Here is a 16401-nt window from a genome sequence, read left to right as displayed (position 1 = left end):
CCAAGGAGGCCCATCTAGTCCAGCATCCTGTTTCACACAGTGGCCCACCAGATGCCGCTGGGAGCCACAGACAGGAGTTGAGGACACGCCCTCTCTCCTGCTGTTCCTGCAACTGGTGCTCAGAAGCATCCTTAGTGCCAATGATAACCCTTGCTTTGCATGCAGGAGGTCCCAAGTTCAATCGCTGGCAGCATCTACAGGTAAAACTGAAAAGGACCTCCTGAAATAAAGCTGCCCAAGGCAGAGCAGACCATACTGAACTTGATGGCAAAGCATGTGTTCCATTACTAAGCTAAGACCCCGCCCCTCAAAATCAACTCAACTCAAATCTTTATTGTTAATGGTCATTCGACCAGCAAAACACACTTTACATAAAAGCAAACTTGGTCAAATCCAGTCTTGAGTCCATTTCTTTTGGTAAATTGATTCATCTTCAAGAGAAGGAGTACAGCTTGTGGGACCAGTTGTTGATTGGGGGCTGAGGTGCAATGAGCAAGGAAGACTGTGGTTTTGGGGTGCAGAATGTGCAGGTTCTTTGGGGAGCAGGGTGCAGGATTACACCTTACCAGTGCTATATTCTGGCACTGCCTCCTAGTATGCCTCTTTAGGCAAATGCCTTGGCCAACCTGGTGGACTGGCCGTCTCTGGCAGAGGGAGGAGAAATGGGTATCTTTGATCAGGGTCTGAGTTCTAGAGGAGCCTGGAGTCCCACTTTACTTTTCTCTTGGTCGTCGGTCACTTTTTACATTGCCACACAACTTTCGCATAACTTGAATTTCGGAACTGCCCAAATGGTCTTTTGAACTGCACATTTTCTTTGGAATGGCAGATTTTGTATCTGATTGGACATTTTAAAAAACACAACAACCCTCTAGTTTAAGTTAATGCAGCACTGACTCCATCTTATAGCCAAGATTTGGCTTCTTTGCTTACCTTGAGACCAAAACTGGCCACTCGAAAAGCACATCTTTTCTTGCAACAATTTTCTCTTTAACAATTTCATCTTGATGGATAGGAATGAAGGATTCAGCTAGCAAGTCAACATTTCCTCTTTAAGAGCAAATGATGGACTTTTAATGAATTGGCCTTGTGTGCAGATCATCATTTCATTATTCAACGGGCTTGAGATTGATCTGTTTCCATCTCTGCTCATCCAGGAGGGAACAAATGTCTGCTCAAGCTGTACTAACGGCTTCCTTGAGGTTCCTTTTTCTTTGGACAATCCAAGGTTGATGGGGTAAGGCTAGATCAGGAGCAAAGGGTAGGGACAACTGAAGGTCCTTCAAATCCCTTCACATCATTCCCAAAGGCTGCAGGTAGCGATGAAGCAGTATGGATCATTGCAAGCGGGACAGAAGAATATGAACGGAGAGGGAAGATTGCATCCACACCAATGAAGCCACAAGGAACATGGGAAGCTGCCTTATAATGAGTCAGACCATTGGTCCATTGAACTCAGTATTGTCTACACTGACTGGCACAGGCTCTCCAAGGTTACAGACAGGAGTCTGATGAGTAGTGGTGTGCAAACAGTTTGGACATCAAATGTATACAACGTCGAACCGGTTCGGTTCGATTGTTCATGGTCGAACCGAACCTCCCTCTGTTCAGTCCGACTTCAGACCAAACCCCACTGGGGGTTCGGGATCCCCCCCCCAATTTTTTTTAATCACTTAATCCCTCCGGCGGACTTCCTCTACGTGGCAGGGGGGTCTGCAGAAGTTCCACATCCCCCTGCCAGCCTCCTTGCCACCCTAAGTGGCCATTCAGCCAGCTCTTCGGCCTGTTTGGGCCTTCCCCCTCTGGCGCAGTGGCCATTTTGGAGGCTGCCACACCTACACAATGGGCCTCTGCATGGCCTGGGATGACCAGGCAAGGAGTCCGGTGGGGGACGGAGAACCCCACGGACCCCCCCCCCCGAGAAATTCTAGGACAGAGTAAGTGATTAAAAAATTTAAGCAAATCGTGAACACCCTCCCCCAGACCGAACCAGACTGAATGGGGGGGGGAGTTTGTGGGGCTGCTGGACCAAACTCTCCCAGTCAAGTCTGGATCTGGTTTGGACTTGAACCGAACCAGGCCAGCTGGTTGCATACACGCCCCCATCTCCGAGTTCTACCTGTCAGGGAGTGAACCTGGAACTTTTCGGCATGCAAGCAGATGCTCTTCCACTGAGCTATGGCCCCATCTCCAACTGTCTTACAGCTGACAATGCTCACATGTAGTCACCCATCCAAATGCAAACCAGGGCATACCCTGCTTAGCAAAGGGGGCAATTTGTGCTCAGCAGCTAGAACTTCCTGAGCCACAAAGCTCCTAGAAACTGACTGATGGCTCCTCGTTATGCTAAGCATGCTCCTTGAAGTGCTCACCAATTAATTATTTAACCCTTGTCGCCAGACTGTACCCACTGTTCTGCCTGGGAAGGGAACCTAATGAACTGGGAGGAAGTCAGCATAAAGAACTCTATCACTGACCAATCTTGACAAGAGCTGTCAAGGAAGACACACATAGGGAGGAGAGCTGGATGTGTGGTGGGGAGCATGAATTGTCCCCTTTGCTAAGCAGGGTCTGCCTTGGCTTGAATTTGGATGGGAGACTACATATCAGAGCACTATAAGATCTTCCCCTTTGGAGATGGGGGCCTTAGTGGAAGAGCATCTGCTTTGGATGCAGAAGGTCCCAGATTCATTCCCCGGCAGCATCTCCCGGTAGGGCGGGCAGAGATTTCTGCCTGCAAACTTGGAGAGCCACCGCCAGTTTTGTTGTTAGGATAAATACAACCATGTACACTGCTCTGAGCAACTCGGAGGAAAAGCGGGATATAAACGCTAAATAATAAATAATATTATTATTACATTTATATCCCACTTTTCCTCCGAGGAGCTCAGAGCAGTGTACATGGTTGTATTTATCCTCACAACAACCCTGTGTGATAGGCTAGGCTGGGCGAGACATGACTGGCCCAGAGTCACCCAGTGAGTTTCATGGTTGAATGGGGATTCGAACCCAGGTCTTCCCGGTCCTAGTCCAACATTCTAACCACTACGCTATGCTGGCTCAGTACGGTAGACAATACTGAGCTAGCCGGACCAAGGGTCTGACTCTGTATAAGGCAGATTCCTGTGTTCCTAAGAGCCAAGACATTTCTACCCTATTTACTATTAAATATTATTACATATTTCTATTTAATATTGTAAACCACTTTGGGTGCCTTTGTCAAAGCAGCAAGGCAGTATAAAAATGCAGCCAGCCCCTATGCTCAGGTTGAGTGAGAGGCTGCCTTTCCAATGCCTGAAGAACTGTTTTGATGCCACGCCCCCTCCTGGGACTTCAGCCAATCAATAAGCCACAAATTCCTCGTGATTCATTTCAAGACAGGGTGCAGCAAACAAGCTGCACTCGGGATATGCTCACGGGAGCAACACCAATCCGTGTTCAGCAGCACTTGCAGGAATAAGAAGCCATGAAAAAGAGGACAAATCTTTCATCCCATCATTGCACATGGATAGGAAAAGGACGAGGCAGGGCCCATCAACCGAAAAAGCATCAAAACTTTATTTTCAGAATTACAGATGTATTAAAATCATACATCCCACAAAAAGGAAACGGTTGCCTATCTATCTATCTATCTATCTATCTATCTGACATTCATATATTTATATATCTTCTATCATATATTTATATATTCTATCTATCATTCATATATTTATAAATATTTTCTATCTGTCATTCATATATTTATATATATGTGTGTGTGTGATAAATTTATTATAAAATGATACATAAATCATATAGAGTGCAGGTCTTGTGGTAGCAAACATGACTTCTCCCCTTAGCTAAGCAGGGTCCGCCCTGGTTGCATACGAAAGGGAGACTAGAAGTGTGAGCACTGGAAGATCTTCCCCTCAGAGGATGGAGCCGCTCTGGGAAGAGCATCTAGATTCCAAGTTTCCTCCCTGGCAGCATCTCCAAGATAGGGCCGAGAGAGGTTCCTGCCTGCAACCTTGGAGAAGCCTCTGCCAGTCTGTGAAGACAATACTGAGCTAGATAGACCAATGCTCTGATTCAGTATATGGCAGCTTCCTATGTTCCTCTCTCTCTCTCCATATATATATAATATTTTTATATACGATATATTTATAATTAGGCTAGAGCTAGGAATATTGCTAAATCTCAAAAAGGCTTCTTACTAAGCGATTGCAAAATATCCACTGTTTCTTGTCTTGAGGATTTTTTCGAGTTGTAATGAAAAAGAAATGGTTTTTCAGTACTCCCAAAGTTTTATATGCTTTTTCTTTTATAGTCTCTTGAAATGCTGCCTGTGCATTCTTCCTGAGCTGGTAATATTTTTTCCTGTGTTGTGCAATCACTACTGAAGACATAGGAACATAGGCAGCTGCCATATACTGAGCCCAACCATTGGTCCATCTAACTCAGTATTGTCTACCCAGACTGGCAGCAGCTTCTCCAAGGCTGCAGGCAGGAGTCTATCTCAGCTCGATCTTGGAGATGATGCCAGGGAGGGAACTTGGGACCTTCTGCGGGGAAGCAGGCAGCTGCTCTTCCCAGAGCAGCCCCATCTCCTAAGGGGGAATAGCGTGCACATGGAGTCTCCCATTCAAATGCAAACCAGGGCAAACCCTGCTTAACAAAGGGGACAATTCATGGTCGCTACCACAAGACCAACTCTCCTCCCTGCCAGGAAAGCCATAGTCAGGAAATTGTGCAACAGAGACTAAAACTCCCCCCACCCCTGGCACCCCCCCAAAATTGGCCACCCCAAAAAATTTAGCCACCCCCCAAAAAAAATTACAATTCACATCAATTAAATGAAAATAACTTCAGTTGGCATCATATGTGTAAACCACAGATTCAGAGTTTGCTGGTTGCAGAATGTGACTATTTATTGTTTGGGTTTTTTAAAATTAATAATAGGAAGCAGGGGTGTAATTAGGGTTGGTCATTGTGGCATGGGCCTCCAATGAATTGCTCAGATCCCTTAATCTCATCAGCAGTCTTTCTCTTGCATGATCTCTTGTGGAGGCACCTGCACAGAGCATGATGGGAAGAGAGCTTTTGCCTCCCCTAGCTGTCTGTGGCTTCCACCTGCATTGGAGCTGCATTATATTAGAGAACTTTTTTTAAAAAAAAACCTAATTATTTTTGGATGGATATGATTGAGTTTAATTCTCAAAAGGGGATCTGTGGACCCAGGGCCTGGATCTTTTAAGTACCTTGCAATGCCCCTGATGGGAGGGGAGTCTGGCACCGCTGGGTATACAAAAGGAAACCCCTCCCCATGGCTTCCCTGAAGGATTTTCTCACTAAAAAAAAAAAAAAAAAAGACCTTTGTGGAGCGGGAAAGCTTCTTTCAGAAGGGAGCATCTCTTTGCTGAGGAAGAATGCTGTTTAAGTGAGCAAGTCACATACGGGACAAACAACAAGGGCAGTTTAATAGGGGCCTGTCGTATGGAGACGGCAAAGCAGAATCCCAAAGAGCGAAGAGAGCAAAATCCAAGCGAGGCACTTTCACCTCCTTCTGTCTAGGAGAGATCATCAGCTGCATTCTGCGGCGCGAGTATCCTGGTTTAGAAGCAGGCAGGACTCCGCGTCGGACTCCGTGTCGCAGTGTGCGAGCCTCCGATTCATCAGATCGTTCATGCTCGGTCCATCAAGAATCCCGACAGCGGGCCCCATCACCTCTGCACGGAGAAACAATCCTGATGAGGTCAGAAGGGGTCTCACCTTACGCCGAGTGGCATCAAGCCCCTCAAGCTGAATCAGTCTCGCAGTCTGAACTCTAGTCATGGAGCTTTCCCAGACAGCAGGCTTTACTGCATGTTTACTACGAGGCTTTACTAAGAGTTCAAAGTTGCCCCGCAAAAAAACCGATGCAAAAAGCCGACGGGTGTTGTTGTTGTTGTTTACCCTGGATATAAACCAGACTACACTCTAACGTGCAATGAAAAACATAAGTTGTGTGTGAAATGCTCCCTGATAGATCGCAGGGACTTCAGGGTAAATTGGACCGATCCGTGGATGCACCCCCTCCATTCCGGAGGAGATGTGGGCTAAAAGCCGGGGGTGAAAAACTCCATGGATGCTAATGCCAGGCCTCCCAAACTTCCGCTAGCCTAGGCAGCCATGTTATGTCCAGATTAAGACTGGAGGTCACTCATCGCTCTTATACCGTCTCCATGTCGCTCTATTTATAGCATGTGAAAGAAAAAGGGAGATGTTAAAAGGGAAGGGATTAAAGAGGAAATTGGGAGGAATGAGCCAGAGATCACCTGTTGCAATAATATAATGGGAGGTAGCTATAATTGAGCAGGTGGGTTCAAAGAACCTGGGGGCCCCAACGACTGAGGGCCCCCCAGCTCCACCTCTACCTATTTTCTTCATTATCTCCCGCACTCCAAGAGGCTACCCTGGAGAAGACAAGAGTCAAAAAGGGGTCCCCTTCCCCCAGCTAAGCCCCGGAGTTCACTGCTACTAGAATTCAGCACCTTGGCCAGAGATGGTTGTCTCCGGATGACTGTTTTTTTCTTTTTTTTAAGAGTTCGGGGTGGGGGGCATGTGAGGAGTTCTAATCATGGAATGCCTATATAGCAATAGCAATAGCAATAGCAATAGCAATAGCACTTACATTTATATACCGCTCTATAGCCGAAGCTCTCTAAGCGGTTTACAATGATTTAGCATATTGCCCCCAACATTCTGGGTACTCATTTTACCGACCTCGGAAGGATGGAAGGCTGAGTCAACCTTGAGCCCCTGGTCAGGATCGAACTTGTAACCTTCTGGTTACAGGGCGGCAGTTTTACCTCTGCGCCACCAGGGGCTCTTTTAATTATATACATCTTTTAATTAGGATTATAGTTTTGATACTTTGATTGTAACTGATTGTAATGTACTTTGTAATGTACTTCGATTGAACTGATTGTAATGTTCATGATTTTAATGTTTAAATGGTTTTAATTGTAAACAGCCCAGAGATGCAAGTTTTGGGTGGTATGAAAAAATGTGTACACACACACACACACACACACACATATATATATAAACTGCTTTTCAAAAAAAGTTTGCAAAGCGGTTTACATAGAAAAATATATAAGAAATGGCTCCCGACCCCCATAGCCCCCACCAGCTCCATGATGGAGCTGGCAGTCATGTGGGCAGCCGATGCAGCCGCTCAGAGCTCCACGTCGATCGTCTGCAGGGAGAGTGGGCTAAGCCCGCTCTCCCCGCAGACCCGACAGAAGCTCTTCTCACGGATCATGAGAAGAGCATCAATAAATAATAAATAATAACATGTGTGGTGTGGCACTGAAATAGCTGAAGCCAGTGCCCCAGGGATTTTCACACCTGGGGTGTTTGTTTAATTTGCCCCCATGCTGGGCTTCAATTAGTAGGATGACCAGCACTCCAGGTACGATCATCCAGGAATCAGCATCAATCTCCAAGTGGCTTGAGACTAGTCTCTTTGGTGCCCTAGGTGAAGTTTGGTTTTGGCGCCCCACCAGTCAAGGTTTGCGAAGCCCTGGCTTTAACTTGAGTCATTTGCCGGGGCAGATGGCCAGTGACTAAGTGTGTGCTGGTTTGAGGATATTCTCCTTAGGGGATGGAGCCGCTCTGGGAAGAGGACCTGCCTGCTTGCATGCTGAAGTTTCCAAGTTCCCTCCCCGGCAGCACCTCCAAGAGAGGGCTGGGAGAGACTCCTGTCTGTAACTTTGGAGACGCTGCTGCCAGTCTGTGTAGACAATACTGAGCTAGATGGACCAAGGGTCACACTCCGTAGGAGGCAGCTTCCTGGGTTCCCATGAATACCCTCCAAAACTGTCTCTAAGAATTGGTGTCAATCTCCCGGTGACTACTGAAAGCCGCCCTAGAGATGCTAATGCTTGATATTATGAGAAGTTCTTGGGAGGGTGGTGGATCTCCAGGGATAGCTCCAGTCTCAAAGTGGCAACCCTCTCAGTGAGAGATGTTCTCTCGGCTCAGAGGATCCGGATCTGGCCATGCGGTGGGAGGCTGTGAACTTTGTATCTTAACCCACAAGTGGCACCTGAGTGAAATGAGATTAAACTGCTCAGGCAACAGGTGTGGGAAGGGACGCTTTTAAGACTTCAAGGACAGGTTGCTAAAGACACAGGAAATCCCCCCCAGCTCTGACCTTTTGAGCCCTGAATGAAGCACACACGTGTCTTCCTTGTTATGGGCAGAGACCTTTGCTCTTCGACTCCTCGGGAGACAGATGCCTCAGTGACCCTACCTGTGGGAGGGTGAAGTTTTCAAAGTGGCTTGTGTCACAGAAAGCCTGCTGGCAGCTTCCAGCTCGCCCTTCCCATCAAACTGGGGTGAAGGAGCCCAAGGAAAGGTGCCAACAATCTCCTCGTTCTCCGGAATATAAATGGAACATTAATAGAGAGATGTCAGCTGCACTGGAGAAACAAAGATGGGCGGAAAACTCACGCTGACATCTCACAGGCCAGGAGATGGGACTGATGTAGTTTTAGGAACACAGGAAGCTGCCGTATACTGAGTCAGAACATTGGTCCATCTAGCTCAGTATTGTCTACACTGACTGGCAGCAGCTTCTTCTCCAAGGCTGCAGGCAGGAGTCTCTCTCAGCCCTCTCTTGGAGATGCTGCCAGGGAGGGAACTGGGAACCTTCTGCATGCAAGCAGGCAGATGCTCTTCCCAGAGTGGCCCCATCCTCTAAGGGGAAGATCTTACAGCGCTCACACATGTAGTCTCCCATTTAAATGCAAACCAGGGCTGACCCTGCTTAGCAAAGGGGGCAATTCATGCCTGCTCCCACAAGACCAGCTCTCCTCTTCTTTCCTCTGACACAGAGCCTCCCAGTGAGTTTCATGTCTCCATGAAGAGACATGAAGAGTGTCAGCGTGGTGTAGTGGTTAGAGTGCTGCACTAGGACCGGGGAGACCCGAGTTCAAATCCCCATTCAGCCATGAGACTTGCTGGGTGACTCTGGGCCAGTCACTTCTCTCTCAGCCTAACCTACTTCACAGGGTTGTTGTGAGGAGAAATTTAAATATATCGTACACCGCTCTGGGCTCCTGGGAGGAAGAGCGGGATAGAAAAACAACAACAACAACAACGTCTGAATGGGGATTTGAACTCAACTTTCATGGGTCCTAATACAACACTCTAACCACTATACCATGAAGGATTACCTAATTTACCCGACATTCTATTGTGGCACTTCATGTTCTATGATATTGCCAGCTATCTTCCCTCCATTATGTCAGCATGCCAGTGAGCGTGACCGGTGAACAAAATGAGTATTTGAGAAACAATCTCTTTGGCATAGAAGTTACAGAGGGAGAAGGAAGACTGAATTGGAGTGAAGGTTTGGAGCTGCGTTTTTCCCATCAGCTCCTAATGCTTGGGGGCAGAATGAGAAAAAGTGCCTGCAAAGAGGCTTCCTCAAGGGAGATTTTTTTATTTCATTTCAGAGCCAAACCCCATATTGTCCCTGCCATATAATCTCCATCTGCATTCCTCTGCTTAAATGCTGGGCTTTAAGATATAGGAAATGAGCTTGACTTCTTTAAAGATAGATGAAGCTGTTCCCCACCGAGCTGAGAGAGCAACATTAAAACAAGGGAAGGGGAAGAGATCTTTAGTAAAACAGCCGCTCCAAACGGCATAATTAATGCAGACGATCCTCTTGCCATAAAGCTTTTGTCTCAGCGTGTACGGCCGGCTCAAAGAATGCTCCACGTAATTCATATGCAGGAGGACAGGGGCAGGTACAGCATTTACTTTGCATGCCAAAGGTGCCAGGTCAATCCCTGGCAGCATCTCCAGGGAGAGCTGGGAAAGACTCCTGCCTAAAACCTTAGAGAGCTGCTGCCAGTCAGTGTAGACAAAACTGAGCTTGACCAAGCAAGGCTGGCTCCATTCCAAAGCCCCTCCCTTAGGAAATCTCTTCAGAAGAGGTTCCTCAGTTCAAATTCCTCTTACATAGGCAGCTGCCATATACTGAGTCAGACCGTTGGTCCGTCTAGTTCAGTATTGCCTACACAGACTGGCAGCATCTTCTCCAAGGCAGGAATCTCTCTCAGCCCTATCTTGGAGAAGCCAGGGAGGGAAATGGGAACCTAGATGCTCTCCCCAGAGTGGCTCCGTCCCCTAAGGGGAAGCTCTTACAGTGTTCACACATATAGAAGCTATTCTGATGACCACCAGAAAGCGGGCTAAGGGAGCCTAGCCCACTACTCGGAGCGAGCACTCTGTTAACCTTGTTTTCCTGCTCATGTGCCATGGCAGCATGCAGCAGCACATGAGTAGACCCCTAACCAGGTGGCTACAAGCAGTCTCCCAGGCTCGGAGGTCCCCCCAAAATGCCCCGCATGCTCACCCTGCTCACGTGCTCATCCTGGGACATAATGTATGGCATCCAAATGGCCCCTGAGCCATGAAGCCCCCACTGGCTGCGTGACGTAGCTGGTAGTCGTGTGGGCATCCGGTCCAGATGCCAAGGGCTCCGCAGGCTAAGCCCGCTCTCCCTGAAAACCACCTCGAGGCACTTCACAATAATTGTGTGAACGAACCCGTAGTCTCCCATTCATATGCAACCAGGGTGGACCCTGCTTAGCTAAGGGAACAAGTCGTGCTTGATACCGCAAGGCCAGCTCTCTTCTCTACTGTTTACTGGCCAATCACACACATCCCATGGGAAATGTGGCATCTTCCAGTGTGCCTCATCTCTGAGATTTGTAGCAGGATTGACATTTTCAAGGTATCCATTCAGTTCTGACAATTATATTAACACGGCTGGGAGAAAGTGTAGAGTCAGCAACTCCCAGATGCTATAGATTCGAGGACCTTTGACTCTCGTTGCCATCCCAGACACTTTCCCTCATCTCCCAGAAGCTCCTCTACCCTCTTCCAATCCACACCAGCCCTGCTGTTTGGTGATGAGTTATCTGGAATGCAGCCAGCAAACCAATGAGGTGCAGGTGTCAGTCAGGTTTACTTGTAAAATAAGGCATCGGTCATAGAAGTCTTGGTCATGATGATAACAAGAAGATAATGGATGATATCAGCACCAAAGTTTGGCTGTTGAGGCAACTGACCATCACTAGGCTGAAGTTACTGAGATACTTTTCAAAAACTGCATTCTACCCGGGTTTGGGAGCTGTTTGTGCTCTCAATTTCTGGTTGTGTGGAAGCAAGGTAAGAGGAGAACCTGGGAAGGAGTGATTGTGTGGAAGCAAGGTTGGAGGAAAAGCTACCCAGGTTTCCCTCCTACCTTGCTTCCACACAATCACTGACGCCCAGGTTTTCCTATTACCTTGCTTCTATACAACTAGAAATTGTAAGCACACACAGCTCCCAAACCTGGGTAGAACACAGTTTGCACTTGTGTGGATGATCTCACTATCTATGAGGAAGTAAGTGCCTCCATCTGCCCCAGAACCATAACCCTGAGGGAAGAAAAGGATTACATTTTACATCCTTAGGTAACATATTTTTAGTTTGCCACATAGATTCCTCTGATGAGATATCTCCTGTATAACACAACTCCAGGTCCAACGTTGAGGGATTCTTTATCAACAAACTTTTCTTTGTTGCTTGTGACACACGGGTAGACCCCTGACCGGGAGGCTGCAGTCAGCCTCACGGGCTCATGGGTCTCTTTGGGGGCCACGTGGCCCCATATCCCCATAGCTGCCCCCTATCCCCACCTGCCGGCTGCTCATCTGCAGGCAAGAACGGGCTAAGCCCACTCTCCTCACAGAACCCGGTCACGTGCCGTGTGCTTTGCACGTGTCATGTGAAGCACCTCACTGAGTGTAAAGTTTGGTTTCGTTTTTTCAGTTTTAGCAGAAATGCTGACAATAATGATCATATTTTAACTGTTCTTGTCCTCAACAGATTTTTAACACTCAATCGGATCAATAATTCCAAAACCACACCATGCCCCAGAAAAACGGAAGATCTTTCACAGATTCAGCTTTATGATGATTCCAGTTTACTATGTATTGTGCTTTTTTCAGTACAATGGAGAACGTTTGAAATTGAAATCCTACCGATTTCAAACTGTTCCTCCTCTTCCCTTTCGCAAGCACCTTAATTAAACAACCCAATGGCATATATTTGATTCCTTCACCTACTCCCATAAGAGTAATCTGCAGCAATGATTTTGGTCAATCAATGACAAACCACATCTACTTTTTAAAAGTATAGAAGAAAAAAGAAATTAAGTGCAGGACACAAACAAGAAGCCAAACCAGGATGCATGGCTTTCAGGACCTTGGACAGGTCACAGGAACTGGGACCTTGTTCTAAGGCAGGCCTGCTCAACTTTGGCCCTCCTGCAGATGTTGGCCTACATCTCCTATAATCTCTGGCTATTGGCCACTGTGGCTGGGGATTATGGGAGTTGTGGTCCAAAATCAGCTGGCGGGGGGGGGTCCAAAGTTGAGCAGGCCTGAGAACAAGAGTCCACCAGCTAGCTATGTTCCCTGTACCAAAGTGCTCCATCCCTACGTCCTGAATATCCCCTTGTCTGCAGAGGCAAATCCTGAACTTGGGGAGGGTTTGATGGTGGATGGGATGTTACATTATCATCCTGTCCCTAACATCCTCATTTTCAACTGGCCACACCACAACACTCAGCTGCACTTGAAATGTGGTAGAGGCAACCTCAAGAACCAGCATGAGTTAACATGAGTTAACATTGACATGAGTTAAACAAACTGGCAGATGATCTAATGTGTAGTGACTGCTGTAATGAAGCCCTTGTCAATGCTGTCTGTGTGTTTGTGTGTGCATGTGAGAGAGAGAGAGAGAGAGAGAGAGAGAGAGAGAGAGAAGGAATTTTCTCACTCCTATGAAGTGCTAGATCTTTGGATCACTGGAGGGAAAAGTGCGAGAGAAAATATCAGCAATAGGACAAACAACAAATTCCTCTTTCACACAACACATCATTAATTTAAGAAACGCACTGCCACTAGATGTGGAGACGACCACTAGAAGGCTTTAAAGGGAGATTTGACAAGCAGTTCCCAGCCTTTTCTCTTATGCAGACTACTATATTGTAATTGAAAACTTGGAGGCACTGAAAGAGGAGAGCTGGTCTTGTGGAAGCAAGCATGACCTTAAACAGGGTCTGCCCTGGTTTGCATATGAGTGGGAGACCACATGTGAGCACTGTAAGATTTTCCCCTTAAGGGATGGGGCCACTGGGAAGAGCATCTGAAGGTCCCATTGGTCTATCTAGCTCAGCATTGTCTTCACAGACCGGCAGCGGCTTCTCCAAGGTTGCAGGCAGGAATCCCACTCATCTATCTCTTGGACACGCTGCCAGGGAGGGAACTTGGAACCTCCTGCTCTTCCCAGAGCAGCTCCATCCCCTGAGGGGAATCTCTTCCAGTGCTCACACTTCTAGTCTCCCTTTCATATACAACCAGGGTGGACCCTGCTTAGCTAAGGGGACATGTCATGCTTGCTACCACAAAACCAGCTCTCCTGCCAACCTACCTCACAGGGTTGTTGTGAGGATAAAAATAAGCCAGTACACCACTCTGAGCTCCTCAGAGGAAGAGCGGGATATAAGTGTAAAAATAAACTAAAATAAAATAAAATAATAAAATAAAATAAAAAATCAAGGATGCATTTCACAGGCTTCTCTCATGTTTCCTTTGTGTGTATGTGTGCATGCACACGTACACACACACACACACCAGCTTTCAACGGTTGACATAAAAGAAAGACCCCTGATGGTGGAATGTTTCCCAACCCGCACGTGCCACATTTACCTTGAGAAGCAATTACAGGCTCCAGGGACCGAGCCCAGCAAAGCTCTTTCCCTGCCCATAATCTCCCTCTGCAAAGAGACCAGGTGGGGCCACCAGAAGCCTTGGAGGGGCTTGTCTCATTACTTGGAACATAATTGAACAGCAACGCTATCACTCTGCATAAATAGAATTGATGCTCGTTAGCCGGGGACAGGGACTATTAAGGAAATTAGTCGGGAGCCCTTGCCATAAGCTGCCACATTCATTACACACCAGAGCACATTTTGAAGTCGTTCCGCGAGCGTAGCTTCAAAGCAAGGTGCTGGGGAGGGAGGGGCATGTGGCTGTATTTCCTTTCATGCTTTTTTTTTTTAAAGTATTGTTTGAATGTGCTTAGAGGCTTCATGGGAGTTTAATTTGGAGCTGCCAGTTGAACGGGCCAGAAAGGAAGAGTTATCTTTTGTAGCCGTGCATGCTTAAAAGTAATGTTAAATGAGTTAACGAGGGAGGGAGGGAGGGAGGGAGGGAGGGATGGTTGGATGGATGAAATGTGTATGTTAAAATGTGTGATCTGGAATTCTGTTCATTTCTGGTGCTTACAAGCCCTACTCAGACATTAAGGCAGTTCACATTATGAATAACTGGGTAGGATTTACTCCAGATATACTAATATCATAGAGTTATGAGCAAGCGAAACTAGCCCTTAGATAGCAAATACATTCATCCCTTGCCGACTATAAGGGTTCAGTTCCGGCAAAACCCTGCCATTGGCAAATCTGTAGTTGGCGGGCTGTTAAAATGAATGGGAAATGGGGATAGGGGAACTGAGATCACAACCAGACAAAAAGAAGAAGAGAAAGTCTTAAAAATTGCACACACAAAAAAAAATCCCCCCAAAATCCCTTAGTATCTCCAAAAGTCATCCAGAGGAATGAGCATTTTGAACCTCTGGAAAAAATTTCAACAAACTACCACAGAACATTGATGATGACACATTTTAATGCTCTATGTATGGCTGTCTTGGAAGAAAGATTTAAGAAAATACAATGTGCTGAGCGTCTCTGCCCTTGTAGTACAGGGCCCATCAAAACGATGGTACCTCTTCTACTTTACTGTAATTCTTATATCCATTGCAGTTATATTTCCTTTTTAAACCAAATCACCAGACCGTTTGGATTCTTTTTCTGTAGTTATCTCTTATCCGACCAGAACGATGAGATTTCAAAGTAGCTAAATTTTGTTTGACTGCAAACAGAATTTATCAGGAGATGATTACTCCCATATGAACAGTTTGCTAGTTGTTTTCAGCATGGCATTACTTAGTAGGAGTTGTTATATTACTTAGTAGGAGTTGTTATACAATGTTATTACATGTTAGTATTATAGTTAATATCACCAGTATTTTCAGTTGTTATTGATGTTCAGTTGATGAATCATCTCTTTGTTCTGAACGTCTCATCTACCAGCTACCACAACTGTGTATATTTCCTTGACTATGTGTGTTTGGTCAATAATAAAGATTCTAATTTGGATTCACACACATGAAGGCAGTTCATGTTGTCAATAACTGGGTAGGACAAGTATCCTAAGCAATTTCAGGAGCAGTTTGTGGTCCTGATTTTTGATCATCTGCAAAGGAAAAACATGTTCAGAGACACCGGCAGAGATTGTCTGCTATGTGGAAGCTGCATATGAGGGATTTTCTTCCTATCTCGTTCAGCTGCTGAATTCATCTGTGTCTTGGATTTTAACCAAAACTGGAGAAGAAGAGCCTAATGCTCAACTTTTTCCTTATACCAATCTGCAAAGCACTTTTCTAGACACAAATCCTGGTGTGCTTGGGCAGCATCTCTAGCTCAAATTAGAATGTATATAAATCTTCTCTCTCTCTCTCTCTCTCTCTCTCTCTCTCTCTCTTTTCCCCCCTTTCTTTGCAGAAATTTTAAGTCAAGGTCAAATCCGATGCTGCCTGATGCATTGTTACTCTGCATGACAACTTCCACATATCAGAAACAGCCATGGCTGACCACTTTTGCCTTCTCTCTGTCTGCAACTTCATAAGAACATAAGAACAGCCCTGCTGGATCAGGCCTAAGGCCCATCTAGTCCAGCAACCTACTTCACACAGTGACCCAACAGATGCCACTGGAAGCCACCGGCAGGAGTTGACGGCATGCCCCCTCTCCTGCTATTGCTTCCCAGCAACTGGTATTGAGAGGCATCCTGCCTTTGAGGCTGGAGGTGGCCTATAGCCCTCCGACTAGTAGCCATTGATAGACCTCCACGAAGTTATCCAAATCCATCTCAAAAGCTATCTAGGTTGTTGACTGTAACCACATCTTGTGGCAGAGAATTCCACAAGTGGATTATGTATTGTGTGAAAAAGTACTTCTGTTTGTTGGCCTTAAATTTCCTGGCAATCAATTTCATGGGATGACCCCTGGTTCTAGTGTGATGGGAGAGGGAGAAGAATTTCTCTCTATCCACTTTCTCCACACCATGCATGATTGGTCTCTCTCTCTCTCTCTCCCTCTCTCTCTCTCTCTCTCTCTCTCTCTCTCTCTCTCTCTCTCTCTCTCTCTCAGTCAGGGTCAAATCCCATGCTGCCTGATGCATCCTTACCTTG

At 46.5% G+C, this 16401-nt stretch overlaps 1 long non-coding RNA gene across 2 annotated transcripts in view; it reads right to left on the bottom strand.

The window, feature by feature from the left end:
* Positions 1 to 4824: 4824 nt before the first annotated feature.
* Positions 4825 to 16401, bottom strand: part of LOC128338161 (uncharacterized) — an 80124-nt gene continuing 68547 nt past the window's right edge. For both annotated transcript variants that reach the window (XR_008312535.1, XR_008312534.1), the window contains exon 3: positions 4825 to 5705. This is a non-coding gene — a long non-coding RNA (uncharacterized LOC128338161). The remainder of the gene's footprint in view (positions 5706 to 16401) is intronic.

This window comes from Hemicordylus capensis, chromosome 15 (assembly GCF_027244095.1).
Source record: "Hemicordylus capensis ecotype Gifberg chromosome 15, rHemCap1.1.pri, whole genome shotgun sequence".
Classification (NCBI taxonomy): Eukaryota; Metazoa; Chordata; class Lepidosauria; order Squamata; family Cordylidae; genus Hemicordylus; species Hemicordylus capensis.
The sequence above is the reverse complement of the archived record's forward strand: the minus strand, read 5'-3'. Positions and strand labels throughout refer to the sequence as shown.